The sequence below is a fragment of the Crinia signifera genome, chromosome 9, assembly GCF_055691185.1.
Source record: "Crinia signifera chromosome 9, ASM5569118v1, whole genome shotgun sequence".
Classification (NCBI taxonomy): Eukaryota; Metazoa; Chordata; class Amphibia; order Anura; family Myobatrachidae; genus Crinia; species Crinia signifera.
In genome coordinates this window covers 110,001,801-110,017,200 of record NC_139225.1, presented here as the reverse complement: position 1 = coordinate 110,017,200, position 15,400 = coordinate 110,001,801, and the positions used below count along the sequence as shown (strand labels likewise).

The 15,400-nt window shown below is 43.4% G+C and overlaps 1 protein-coding gene across 1 annotated transcript in view; it reads left to right on the top strand.

Annotated features, from left to right (window-relative positions):
• The first annotated feature begins 5,479 nt into the window (after positions 1–5,479).
• VGLL1 (vestigial like family member 1) overlaps positions 5,480–15,400 on the top strand; it is a 31,112-nt gene continuing 21,191 nt past the window's right edge. Inside the window, exon 1 of the mRNA XM_083160592.1 lies at positions 5,480–5,580. The gene's annotated coding sequence lies outside the window, so the exon portion shown is untranslated. The remainder of the gene's footprint in view (positions 5,581–15,400) is intronic.

Sequence of the window (15,400 nt, the reverse complement as noted above, 5' to 3'; positions counted from 1 at the left end):
TATATATATAGCTGGGTTGCGGTCCGGCACTCACCCCTCCTGCTCGACTGCCCGGGTGCCCGTACAATAGAATGGACAATGAATAGAAAGAAGAGACTGGCACTCCTGGGACTTGTGACGGAAATCTGTATTCAAAAATATACAACGACCAACGTTTCGGGGCAGATGCCCCTTTGTCAAGGTGTAGGTGATAACGTTATCACCTACACCTTGACAAAGGGGCATCTGCCCCGAAACGTTGGTCGTTGTATATTTTTGAATACAGATTTCCGTCACAAGTCCCAGGAGTGCCAGTCTCTTCTTTCTATATATATATATATATATATATATATACATACAACAATAGTAGAGATGGCACTCTTCAAACTAAGAGAGCTTGGCCCCGGTGCCTACAGATCCCAGCAGCGCTTGAGATCAAATATACGTATCGTGTGAAGTGGCACTCGGGTCTCCCAAAAATAATGGCACAAGTCAGGGGTAGTCTAACGACGTTTCATTTCTCAGTGTAACCTGAAGAAATTTCCACTGAGAAATGAAACGTCATTAGACTACCCCTGACTTGTGCCATTATTTTTGGGAGACCGAGTGCCACTTCACACGATACGTATATATATATATATATATATATATATATATATATATACACACAAGCTTCCTCGTAGTAGCACACATCCCCTTGCGGGATAGATAGGTGGCACTCAACGGACTTTCAATAATTGGTTTGTATAAAAAATAGGGCAAAGCAGCAATTTAAAGGACAACAACTTTTTAAGGCCTATCCGGCCTTTTCATCAGGTGGATACATTGTGCATAAATGTGCATATTTATGCACAATGTATCGACCTGATGAAAAGGCATGTCAACCTTCAGTGGTTAACCCAATCTATGTCGACCTTAAATTGGTTAACCTAAAGACCCATACCCCAAAATCACTGCCCCTACTGAGTGTAGAAGAGAATGATACAGTACATGTCTCTTGAATTGTTTTGCATACATATAATACTGTATTGTTGGCAATCAGACATTTGCAGTTGTTCTAAAAAGGTCTATTTAAATTGCACCCAGATAATATGCATAGGTAATTAAGCTTCATAATGTATTCATATGGGTGTAGTTCAGTTGTAAAAGTTCCTTACAAGTACAGATCCCTAAATTATAGCTGACTGGTATATTGTGTAACCCAATCTGAATTCCGTCCTTATTTACTGGCCCAGCAATTGTAGCTCGGAGCCATAAGTAACCTGGATACCGCACAGTACCGTAGTAAGATTCTGATGATGTTTCCATAATGACTAATCGCAGGCTGGCAGCATATGATTGGAGTCTATTTTTAATTCTATCCACCACTATAAACATGCAATCTGACTGTGTCACACTTTGTACAAAACTAATTAGTTATGTAATTGGATAAACTAACAGTAAGAGAGCGGGAATTCCAGAAGGTATTATACGCCACTGATTGCATTGTGATTAGCCACCTAGCTGTCTGATGAATGTACAAGACTTTAATGGGTGATACTTTGGAAAGGAGAGATGACTGACGTTTAGCATCTGACTGTCAGCATAATAACATGCTATTAGACCCTATTCCACATAAGCTGCATATTTCCTGCATTGTCTCATCACAGTGAACTTGTCCAGGATTTCCTAGTTCATTCATTTGACTGGTCATCTGTACATCTATACAGGCCAGGTTTAAAGTGCTTATTAACCTTGGGACAACCTCCATCTTTATTATGTACACTGTCACAGACCATAGCATTTGTCAGTCACCTATGTTCCCAAAGCTAGTCGGATGTAATTACGCCTGCGTCATTTACATAGAATAACATGCGTATATTCCCCAAAGGCCCCATAGGTTGTACACTTCTCGGTGGCAGGGCCATTGCCGTTCAGAATGTGCAGTGCTCATGGGCAGGGCCGCAGAGAGGGGGGGTTGCTAATTACCCAGGCCTGGGCTTGCTGGAGGGGCCCAGTGGGGGCCCTGGTACGACTCCTCCCCCCTTCCCCCTCCGTGCCTCCCGGGCAGCACAACGACAGCATGTGCTGTGCTGACAGCAGGTTCAACATGAACGTCTCACTGACAGCATGAGAGCTCATGCTGAGCCTGCTGCCAGCACAGCACATGCTGTAGGTATGTGCTGCTGCTGCTGAGGGGGGCAACAAAAACACTCCCCCCTCTTGACTTTAAAGTGTTTTTTTCACCCCCCTAAACATGTTTGGGGGGTGGCCTAATCGTGGGAGGTGGCCACGCCTCCTGCAATTAGACCACGTCCCCTAAATTTTACCGGGACCGGCCATACCTCTTGGCAGCCCTGCTCATGGGCCACAGGTGTGCACATTGTACACCCTGATTATACTTACCCTGTGTGCTGGCAAGCAGTTCCTCTCTCCTCTGTGCTACCATCTACTCAATGGCACCTTCACTAAGATGGTGATGTAGTGAAAGCCAAGACTACAGTATGGCTGTAATTATCTATTTTAAGTCTCCTCTCCAGGAGACACTAGCAAGAGCTTACATTCCAGTGGAGAGGGGAAGGAGTACTGGCGACATACAAGCAGGGCTGGTGAAAGGTTTTTAGGCACCCTGGGCAAAACTTCAGCATACTGCTCCTACAACCACCCACACACAAATACTTCAAGTGAAAGTGTGGAGGTGGCATCTTAGAAGTTCAACAACTGCCGTTTGCATTAAGTTCAACAACAATGCCTCTCTCAATTTTGTGATAGTCAGACTCAGGGGCAGCCCCCAGATTATAGAGCCCCTAGGCAGCTGCCTAATGGTAGAGCTGTCCCTGCATACAAGGTGGTTAAGGAGATAGGAAGGAAAGAATGGATCGGGCAGCGGTCTGGTAGATAAAATAATAGGTGAGTGATTATTTATGTTAGTGCTTTTCCAGCAAGAATAGCAGGGATACTAGGTTGTCAACCACTGAAGGTCCACGTGCATGAAGGTGGACATGACTGTAGGTCGACATGACTGAAGGTCAACATGGGTTAGGGCGACAGGGACGTTAGGACGACACAACATTAGGTCGACATGACTGAAGGTCGACATGGGGTTTTCTCACTTTTTTTGAGCTGACATGTGCCGACAGGCTGTATTTCATGCCCTACCATCCGCTAGGGCAGTGGTTCCAAACTGTGTGCCGTGGCACCCTGGGGTGCTTCAGGACACTTGGAAGGGTGCCTCCGGTTGGTAGCCCAGGACCGATTCAAATTATTTATGATCAATTTAATAGACAAAAACCAGTGCTGGTAGTTGCCAATTATAAATATGTGGACAAACAGAACAAATCCCGTCCCTCGCCTCATAACTGACTATAAGGATAACATACAAACACAATCTACTTAGTTTCAACATTTTTAAAATATTTCTTTTGACATAGGGGTGCTGTCAAAAAATGTGGTACTCAAGGGTGCTAGGGTGCTGTGATTCCAAAAAGTTTGGGAACCCCTGCACTAGGGAGTAGTGGGAGGATAAAATAGTGTGTTGAGCGTAGCGAAACACTGTAACCCCGAAGCCCTATAACCCCGTGCACTTTTTTTAGTGTCCATGTCAACTGTGTTGACAATTGCGAAAAAAAGTAAAAAACCCCATGTCAACCTTTTGCTGTTGACCTTCCCCATGTTGACCTCAGAGGCGAAGTGAGGGCGGAGCACAAGCTCCGGGCGCCGACATATCACAGGGCACTGGAGCCATGCACTCTGACGCCGGCTCCCCCGCCCTGCTCACCCGCTCCCCCAGCTCACTCGCTCCCTGTTCCCCGCCGTGCCTGGCTGCCGGCTGGTGCCCCCTGCAATTTGCAATGAAAGTCTCCCACTGGCAGGGCGGCACTACACGCTGCCACTGCCAGTGACTGTTTTACATGGGGGGCACTGTCCCAGACAGCCGGCAGCAGCACAGGGGTGTTCAGCAACCACACTCCGTGCTGCGCCTGCCCCCTGACTCGGTGTCTACCGGCCGCAGCCAACATCCCTTCTTGGGGGCAGAGCTGAGGGCAGGAGTGAGCCTCTGCCTTCTCCCATCACAGGAGGCAGGGAGAGGTGCAACAGATTAGGGGGAGGGCATACCGTATTTGAGTAAAATAAAACAAACAAAAGGGGGAAGGAAGAACACGGCAAAACAAAACATAGGTAAACGGACAAAGGGCAAACATGTTAATAATTCCATATGGGATATGATAAACAGAGATACCTGCAATAACCTAGTCTAGTCAGGAAGGCTGTGGCCTCAATAGAGGTTCATAGTAGTCAGACCATGGGAGCCAATTTGTCAAAGGAGAGTTCAGGGACATGAGGTATTTGAAGCCTATGGTTTCCATTTCATAGCTACGTTGGATGGCTGTTATAATCTTGGGTGCCATACAATATTTTGATGATAGATTTTGCAAATGGGGTTAACTTGAATGTAATAAAGACAAGTAGCTAAAGTTATATTCAAGCAAACATTCTTTAGTATTTTGCTGATAATAAGAATTTTTTCCTTTTAGTTTGCTTGCATTTGTGATGGGATACGGTCATTAGGTCGACAAGCATTGGGTCGACATGCAGAAAGGTCGACATGGGTCTCGGTCAACGTGGGTCTAGGTTGACAGGTCATTAGGTCGACACAAGCATTAGGTCAACATAGGCACGGTCGACATGGGGTTCTTCACTGTTTTTAGAGCCAACAGGCGGTATCTCATGCCTTTCCATCAACTAGGGTGTGGTGGGAGAATAAAATAGTGTGCCGAGCGCAGCGAGGCACCGTGCCCGAAGCATGGCGAGTGCAGCGAGCCATGTGAGGGGACACTATGCTACGTTTCAGTGTCCATGTCGACTGTGTCGAAATTCGGGAAAAAAAACTGTGATAAACCCCATGTCGACCTAATGCTTGTGTCGAACTAAAGACCTGTTGACCTAGACCCATGTCAACCTAGACCCACGTTGACCATTCTGCATGTCAACATAATGGTGTCGACCAATTGCTTGTCGACCTAATGATCCATACCCCCTGTGAAATATGCTTTCTGGATAATATTGCAAATCTGTATTCATTTGGTGAATATGTGATATCTGTGAGCGAATAGCATAGGCTGTCAATTACTACCTGTGTAGATAACCTGAAATTACATTCATGTTCCGGCTAGCTGTGACCTTTGATTACGCTGGACGGTCTTCCTGCAGTACAGTAGCCTGACTGATGTGTGTTTGTTTTGGTTTCAACAAAAGATTTGTGCAGTAAACGTTCCTTGCTCATTGTTCACTGCAGCAGAAACCCAGTAGAACCAATGTTTCTTGTTCCTGGTTTTCAAGTTTGGGTGCATTTTACACATTCCTTGTCACTGAATTGGAAACGCCTTTAACACTAGATCTGAGAGTGGAAGAGCAGTGTGGAACTGTCAGGCCATACATTTCTGTTCTGCTGTAAGGAGTAGCAGGCACATATAGGACTCACCTTTCTCATCCTGCCAGGACTCTGAGAACAGCACCCAGAACCTTTGCCAGTCTAGGCCCACACACCAGAGCTGGAGTACCACACAGTCATGCAAGGGCGCTTTACATGGGAGCAAAGCTAAACTCTACAGATTTGAAAAGGTAAATATAACATCTGTGTATAATGGTATATAACAATTCTTCATAATTATATTATGCCTAACTCACACTTTTTTTCAAGTCCAGAGTGGCATAGAGCTGCACTTAATTTTACCATACACTCGGATGACTTATCCGAAGAGAGAAGTCACCCGCTACTACCCTTGAACCCTGGGCGGCAGGACTGCATACAATACACCGCATGCAGTCCTTTTGCATACAGTGGGGGAAATTTACTAAGATGTGTATTCTACTTCACATGTGATGTTGCTATGGGCAACCAATCAGATCATGTGTACTATCTTCTAGAGGGTGCTAAATAAATAAGTAGATTCTGATTGGTTGCCCATAGCAACAAATTTTCCCCAATGTGTCGTATGCGATCCCAGCCAAGCCTGCTGGAGGCATGGCGATGTGATTTATCTATATTGTAGCACGAGCTATCTTCATGCTCCGATGTGGCCCTCTCTGTACCGTGCATCGCTTCGGACCTTACGTCAATCACATGCGATTTTTGACACTTTTCATCCAGTTTTTCACTGGAATCGGGTGAAAGGTGACCAAATTGCTGGCAATCACCCTAGTGTATGGGCACCTTTTTTCTTGAGAGTGCAATATCATATGATGCACCTTTTTGAATTTCCATCTTCAGATGCCATTTGCTTATTGGCGGCCAGAACCTCTTATTTTCCAGGATACTACTGCAGAAGGCATTTTGTCAAAACCAGGCCACTGTTTTTATACGGAAACTCTCTAGCATTAAAACAAAAATAAGAAATTACATGAATGTTATCAAGCACTAACTTTAAAAACTGCTATACCTGTACGCTATACCTCCATTGTCTATACACCCTGCCAGAAGCCACCTACAGTATGCACTGCGTTCAAGATGGCTGCCTCAGATTGTTCCCCTTATGGTTGTACTAGACATGGATCTATCGGTTTTGATGGGACACTACGGCTAGGGTTATGGTGCAGCAACCAATAATTTTAAAGTATGTAAAGTGACTTTTGGGGAAAAAAATGAATGATTATTATTATTCATAATAATTGTATTTATTGACAGTACTTTATATAGGGCACACATGTCCTGCGGCACTTCACAGAGAATATTTAGTCATTCCATTCTCAGACCCAGATGAGCTGACAATTTATTTGACCAAAAACATGAAATACAAGCTCCACACGTTGAGGACCTTGATCCAAAATGAACCCATGACCTCAGTGCTGTGAGATAATGCTAACCACTATGCCAATCATGCTAGTTTAAGAATGAAAGAAGCCCCAACATATTACACACCGTACTGTACATGTGATTGTGATACAATTAAACAATACACAAGTATTGGCTCTGTGGACTAGAAGCCAAATGCTCTCCTAGCTGTAATGCTGGAAGTTCTAACTGAATCTAATTGTCAGACAGAATTGCTGGACAGCACCGAGGCACAGTAATAAGCACTGCTGCCTCACAGCGATGGGGTCAAGTGTGCGATTCCAACCACGTCTCCAACCATATCAACTTTTCTTTTCCTCATAATGTATTTGTGTCAGTTTCACCCCATACTCCATTTTTACCAAATCTGAAGACTCAGCTGCTGGCAGCCATGAACTTCGCCATTTAACTGAACTTATTTCCTTTCTTTGGTTGTAGAGAAGTCATTCCTCTTTGTGCTTTCTTGTGATTATCCCCCAGATGGGAATACCGGTCTCCTGTTATTTTATTGGCATCATACTTTGATATATATTTGTCCATATTATTAATATGTACATTTACATTTATATTTAGGTTACATTTTCCACACATGTAACACATTTCGCTGAGTACAGATATATGCATTTCAGATACATACACTCAGCTGAACATGACCATTATTGGTGTTGTAAGAAATGTTAGAGGGAAGAGAAGGTGTTCATTGATGAGGCTGCTGATCTGGAGCCTAATGCTTACTAGTAAACCATTGTAACCTGACATTACGGCCTATGGTATATGGTCATAGTCAATGTTACTGTATGTTATGTACAGTACAGAGCTAGTGGCCATTTCCATGACAGTATTCTATAATAATACAGCCATGAGTCATTAAGAGGGTGCAGGCTACTCCATAGTATTGCTGTACCATCTGGCATCACTCCAATGAAACACTGCTTACATTTTTTCAAAATAAATTAATTTATAATAAATAATAAATATATTATTTTCCAGTTATAATACTTTTCAATTAAAAGGGTCATTTTAAGAGATGAGAGGGCCTCTGTTGTAATTTTTACTATGCATGTGCAGGTCTCCGGGAACATGGTGTCAGTGCCTTGTTCCCAGGGATATCTACAGTTCACATGCAAAAATTCCCCGAAAACATCCGCAGCCGCCATTTTCCAAGTGATCTGCACTTCTGGGATGCCGGCTGCTGGACACCGGAGAGGTATATATAATATATGGGTGTAGGGTGTGTAAGAGGCTTGTTTTTCTCACTCTCTCTCTCTCTCTCTCTCTCTCTATATATATATATACAAGCACCTTGATAAAGAGACCTAGAGGTCTCGAAACGTTGGTAAAACTTGCCTGCTGTGTTTTATTCGAGTGCCGCCGCCACCCCATCGTCGTATATATATATATATATATATATATACACACACACACACATTCATCCGCATATTTCTATAATTATTCTATGATCTGTCATAGAGGATAAATATTAGTCTTAGGAAATCCCCTTTCAGAGCCGCTCCCTTTTGTATGTTCGGTGTTAATACAGTCAGCATAATGGCAAAATATAACAACACCAATGGCGTGCGATGGGATGAGGCAGGTGAAGCAGAACCTTTCCTGGCAATATCATGTATATGCTGGAGTTTTGAATATATAAATGATATGGAAAATACAAAGAATATGTTAAAAATGTCTTATTTGGATGATTCTAATAATTTTTATAGTCAAAACTCTGGAGTAAAAAGTCTATGGCTGGTGAGGCAGTGCCTCACCTGGCTACCTTTTCCACACATGCTGTATCTTATCAAAACTCCCCAAATTTCCAGCAGTATATGCTGCCGCTCCTGTGTATAATGCCCACATGAATCCTTTGATACTAGCCAGGGGCTACTAAGACATTTACCTTACCGCACTATGTAATAGTATATATCCAAATGATGTGTGTGTATGTAAGTATATATATATATATATATATATATATACATACATAAATGCAAAGAGAAATTAATTTTGATGAATATGTAAAATGATACTGTATATTATGATAAGAAATCATTATTATTACCAAATTATCAAAATCTTCTTCAACACTATGTTAACATCTATGATAGCTATACCTTGATGTTTAATGGTTCTGATACAAAATAATGCCGCAATCCTTAGAAAACAACCATTTTCAGTGGATTAGCTACAAATTTAGTGAATTTTTTTCCGAAAACCACTGCTCCCACACGGTTATGTATGTACACACTGTGTGGGAGCAGTGGTTATCGGAAACAAATTTCCTGTGTATTATGTATGCTGTACATTGATATATTTAGCAATAAAGTGATTCTGATTTTGAAATAATATGCTGCATCAATTCCATTGGAAAACAGCTCAAGACTTGAGAGTCCAGACTCTTAGCAAATACCAACCATATGAAGTCCATATGTTTTTTTTTTTTTTTTTTAAGTGTCACTTTAAAATGTCATATCCTATTGCTTTGGTTGTCCATATAGATGTATAGTTATTCTAAAATCATTATACACTAGAAAATAGTGTGTGTTTAAATAATGCTTTGTTTAATTGGGGCAGTACGGATGGTGTAATGGTTAGCATTACTGCCTCTCATCGCTGAGGTCATGGGTTTGACTTCCACCTGGACCCTAACTGTGCGGAGTTTGTATATTCTCCCCATGCTTGTGTGGGCTTCCTCCGGGTACTCCGGTTTCCTCCCACAATCCAAAAATATACTGGTAGATTAATTGGCTTCCAACTAAATTATCCCTAGAATGTCTGTGTGTGCGTGTACATGTGGTAGGGAATATAGATTGTAAGCTCCACTGGGGCAGGGACTGATGTGAATGTTCAAATATCCTCTGTAAAGTGCTGCGGAATATGTATGCGCTATATAAGAAACTGTTTATAAAGAAATAATATATTGTGTCGACCACTGAAGCATGTCGACCTTTTGACTGTCCACCCTCCCATTGTTTAACTAATGCTTGTGTCGACATTCATATTGATGCCTAAATCATGTAATAATCATGTCATGTGATTTGGCTGCGTGACAAGTAACAAGTTTTGTGTTTGTACATAATATTTACAGTGGATAACGCAAGATGCGGGTTTGAGATGTCAATATTCAAAAGGAACCTGTCCCTTCAAAATGTCTACAGTATATTCCTGCTTGCATACAGCAGTATATAAACACAAATCTATAAATTACCACTCCCCCCCCCCATTTTTTTTTTTAACTCTCATTAGAATTTGCTAAATCAAATGAAGCATGAAATGTTTCAATTTGCCCCCTGTTGGCCACACATTGTACTGCACGGTACCAACTTTCCTGTTCCCTTTCTGATACTCCTTTCTGACAGAAAAGTCTGAAAATCCCGGCAAATACACAGCATTTCAAATGCATTGTCATTTTGCCGGGAGCAGCCAGACCCCCCCTTCACACAGAAGAACAAATTACCGGGTTGAAAATTTCTACCCGGTAATTTGCTGAATAACACGGGTATTTCTTCTGTGTGAAAGGGTCAACACGGGTCATAAATCCCGTGTCCTCGACCCTGGTCAATCCCAGGGTCGGAGACACGGGATTTACGACACGGGTGTGCCCTTTCACACAGAAAAAGGACCCGTGTATTTAAAGAAATTCCCGGGTGGAACTGCTTCACCCGGGCATTTCATTTTCTGTGTGAAAGGGGTATAATACGCATCAAGCAATATTTATAACATGGAGGAATTACAAGTACTAACATTCTGCCTGTCACCTTAAGGTTGTATTCATAACTGGTATGGAATTCCCTGGGGAAAATACAAAACAAATTTGACTAGAAAGTTGTCCTTATCAAGGCGACTACATCCCAGTGTGATGTTTTTGTAAAAGGGGTTACAGTATCATTGGGATAAACAGTAAAGAAAACAAACTCTCTATAGAGGTGTGTATCTTAACAATACTAGTGGGAGGTCTAATGCAGTATGTCAGTTTATGTCAGCATGTATCTGAGTTTTAGGGATGGAATTGTATTCCCATCATTGCCCTATCTGTGTGGAGTTTGTATATTCTCCATGTGCTTGCATGGGTTTTCTCCGGGATCTCCGGTTCCCTCCCACAATTCAAAAATATACTGGTTTACAGTTAGGAGCTGATTGGCTAATGTGTTATCACCAGACACTTTATCACCACTGCGCCAGGCTTAATACCTCGGCCGGTTTACCAGAAATGAGCACAGTGAAGTCCTATATTTAAGGGCGAGATGTATCAAATGGAAAATGCGGTAAAACCCCAGTTTTACCGCATTTTCCTATGTATCAAAAATGATACCGCAGTGAAGGGTATCGCCACCTTTGGGTGGCGATACCCTATAGAAGCCTATGGGCTTTTTTTCGCCACCCGACGACGACGACACAAACCCGCCGCCTCGCCGACCCCCCCTCTGGCTTACCTTCCTGAAGGGTCCTCCTGGACCCTGGAAGGTAAACCTCTCCTCCCCTTAGTGATGCAGCCGGACATCCTTCCGGCTGCAGGGGGGAGGAGGAAGCGCCGGGGACAGCCTGCTTAGCTGTCCCCGGCGTGAGGGGAGAGCGTGGCAGCAGGGAGGTGACGGAGACCCCCCGCACACCAGTGTACAGATATCGCGGGGGGCCTCCGTCACCGCACCGCGATGCCAGCCGCAAATGTTAGTACATATGCGGCAGCATCGCGGCGGGGGGTGGGGGGGGGTGGCGAAGGGCGGCGATGTATTTTAATACATCCCGCCCTAAGTATCAGCAGCCACAGTCCTGCTTTTTGGAGGCCTTGGGGGAGTTCTCATAGTGGGTCAGATGTATCAAGTTTTGGAGAGAAATAAACTGGAGATATACTGTATATCAGCTCCTTACTGCCACTTTACAGACTGTGGGACAGATGATTTAAGCCTTAAAAAGAGATAAATGTGAGGGTGATAAACGTCAAGCCAATCAGCTCCTAAATATCATGTTATAGGCTGTAATTGAAAATGACAGTTGTGAGCTGATCAGTCTCTCATCACTCCTTGCCTCTCCCTCACACCCTTTCTCCCTCTCGGTCTCTCCCTCACACCATCTCTCACTCTCTGCCTCTCCCTCACATCCTCTCTCAGTCACTGTCTCTCCCTCACACCCTCTCTCACTCCATCTCTCCCTCACACCCTCTCTCACTGCCTGTCTCTCCCTCACAACCTCTCTCATTTACTGTCTCTCCCTCATACCCTCTATCATTCCGTCTCTTCCTCATACCCTCTCTCACTCCCTGTCTCTTCCTCACACCCTCATTCTCAGTTTCACCCTCACACCCCCTTCTCACACTGTCTCTTCCTCACACCCTCTCTCATTCTCTGCCTCTCCCTCACACCCTCTCTCACTCCCTGTCTCTTACTCACACCGTCTCTCACTCTCTGCCTCTCCCTCACATCGTCTCTCAGTCACTGTCTATCCCTCACACCCTCTCTCACTCCATCTCTCCCTCACACCCTCTCTCACTTCCTGTCTCTCCCTCATAACCTCTCTCACTCCCTGTCTCTCCCTCACACCCTCTCTCATTCACTGTCTCTCCCTCACGCCCTCTCTCATTCCGTCTCTTCCTTACACCCTCTCTCACTGCCTGTCTCTCCCTCACAACCTCTCTCATTCACTGTCTCTCCCTCATACCCTCTATCATTCCGTCTCTTCCTCATGCCCTCTCTCACTCCCTGTCTCTCCCTCACACCCTCATTCTCAGTTTCTCCCTCACACCCCCCTCTCACACTGTATCTCCCTCACACCCTCTCTCACTCTCTGCCTCTCCCTCACACCCTCTCTCACTCCCTGTCTCTTCCTCACACTCTCTCTCATTCTCAGTTTCTCCCTCACACCTCCTCTCACTCTCTCCCTTACACCCTCTCTTACTCTCTGCCTCTCCTTCACACCCTCTCTCACTCCCTGTCTCTCCCTCACACCCTCTCTCACTACCTGTTTCTCTCCCTCACACCCTCACTCTCTGTCTCTCTAGTGACAACTTTGTGTGTTGGGGGCCCTATTCCAAATTTTTCTATGGGGCCCACAAAGTGATAGTTATGTCCCTGCATACAGTATAAAGCTGGTGGACTTTACACAGGATAGCGAATGACAGTAATATAAACAAATCAATGGGCAGCCCTAATGGTGTAATGGTTGGGATTACTGCTTCACAGCAATGAGGTCATGGGTTCGATTCCCACCATGGTCCTAACTGTGAGGAGTTTGTATATCCTCCTTGCACTTATGTGGGTTTCCTCTGGGTACTCCAGTTTTCCTCCCACAATCCAAAAATATACTGGTATACTGGCTCCCAACAAAAGTAACCCTAGAATGTATGTGTGTATGACATGCCTGAGGTTCCCACACTCTCATGACATGCTGGAGGCTCAACTGCGCTAAGTTTTAGAAGAAAGTTGAAAATAAATGCGGTGTACTAAAATGAGAGCAAGTAGGGCCTTAAAATGTAATTTTAACTTAATGTGCATTTGATTGAGTCTGCAGTCTACAGGTGATCACTGAGATGATTGGATGAAGTAACGTCACACATTAGTAAAGTGTTGTGTTCGATTCCATGTGTGCCTATTAGTGACTCCTAGTGAATTCAAAGGAAACATTTTTATTAATTGATGCTTCTGTGGTGATTTTTTGTCTTATACCAGAAGATAATCGCCAAGTGTTTCTTCCTTTGCTGTGATAAGCTTTAAATAATTTAATGAAGACAGGATTATCGAGATCAATGAAAGGCAAGAAATAAGCCATTTTTAATTGTGCTAGTAGATTTTATTCGTGTTGTTCCAACAACAGAGCCAATACTTCTATATTCTAGCATTGTTTTTTTTTTTTCTGGAATTGAACCCTTTGTAAAATGAGCCTTACAACCAAAGAAACATATTTACATCTACTGCCGTTATGAATACTTAGGTGATACATATATATGGACAATTTTTTTTAATTTGAGAGAATAATAATTTTATTATCGTTTTTTAAGCTCCTTTATGCCTCAATATTGATTATTTGTGGCTGTACAGTAGAGTTCTCAGAAAAAAAAATGCCAAGGCAATAGTTCTATTCAGGAACTAGATATTCCGTTGTTAAAATCAGAACAATTAATATTTAACGAGGTTGGAAACTAAATAATTCCGCTGTAATCCTGCTTTACCCTATGCTGCTTGTATTCTCCTTATGAGGTAAACAAATACTGCAGTAAATAAATCAGGAATAAAAGAAAAAAACACAAGATATAACACCTAACAACCTACGGTAATTAATATTAATAACTGACAGCAGAGTAATACAAACTACATCTGGAACATTGGGAAAATAATAGATTTCAGAACAGATATTAGATTATTGACCATCAGGACTGCCCCTCACTGGCATACACAATTTATGTACAAAATTCCTCACATCAGTTTAAAAGTCATGAGTAATTGTTAATGTTATTGCCTATTGTGGTAAAATATTCCTAGATTGTTACAACCCTGCTTTTTTGTACAATAGAGTTGAGGGGGAGGGGGTATAGAGTGAAAATGGGGAAGTGGGGATGGGTAAGGAAGGAGGGGTAATTAGGTGTAACAATAATACACAATACAAAACAAATGTCAGAGACCAAACATTTCACATAAGGACATGATACAATAACAACGTGAATGAGCAGAGGATCCAACACAGAGACAATAACAATTTCAGAAACATTACTTTCCTAATCAATAACGGAAGTTCAATTAGTTTCCTGAACAATAATACAAGTTCATAGCGTGGGCATCGCTATGTGGCCAGCTGAGAAAGGGTAGAGGCTGATGGAGTTGTATATGAACTTTGGAGCAGTTGGGAGATGTTGGTTCAGTTAACATTTTATAGAATACACTTGATCATTTATTGATAGTAGCTATTTGTCCTCTTTAGAAGGTTTGATTCATGTAGACACAGAGAGATTTTAAATCTCCTAGAAGGTTAACCAAAATCTCCCAGTTATTCTTCTGCTTAAGGTCCATATACACTGGGTGACTATGCCCAGTGTGTATGGACAGCGATGATCTCTATCATTGCTGGGGGAAAACTGCTCAGTGCATACACACTGAATGGCTTTCCCCCTGCCCGGTGCCATCAGCGGGGGGCAGACGGCTTTGCATAGCGCAGCGCTATGCAAAGCCGTCCTCAAAGCCGCTCATCTGCTGGTAATACCGGCTTTCACGCTGATGATGCGTGAGAACGCAGCAGCGCTCACCGCTCATCATCGGGCCATACACGGGGACGACTTTAAGCTGAAAGCCGCTCAAACGTGCTGTTTTGAGCGGCTTTCAGCTCAAAGTCACCCAGTGTGTTTGGGCCTTTGGACAAAATAGCCTAGTCAAAATCTCCAGTGCATCTAGTCAAAATCTCTTGTGCATCTAGTTAAAATGTATTAGTCACACTTCCGGTTCCGGTTAGCAATGGAGTAGCTGCTTGCTCCAAGGCTCCCTCCTGAACCGATTGGAAAAAGCCAATTTACACGGCCAAAAGCCTCCCTAATACTTTGGAGTGCCCTTACAGAGAGACGCTGACTATACCTAACAGCACAAAGTGGGCGAGAGAAGGAATCTGCCACCCCCGGCAACGGAGACGCTGACG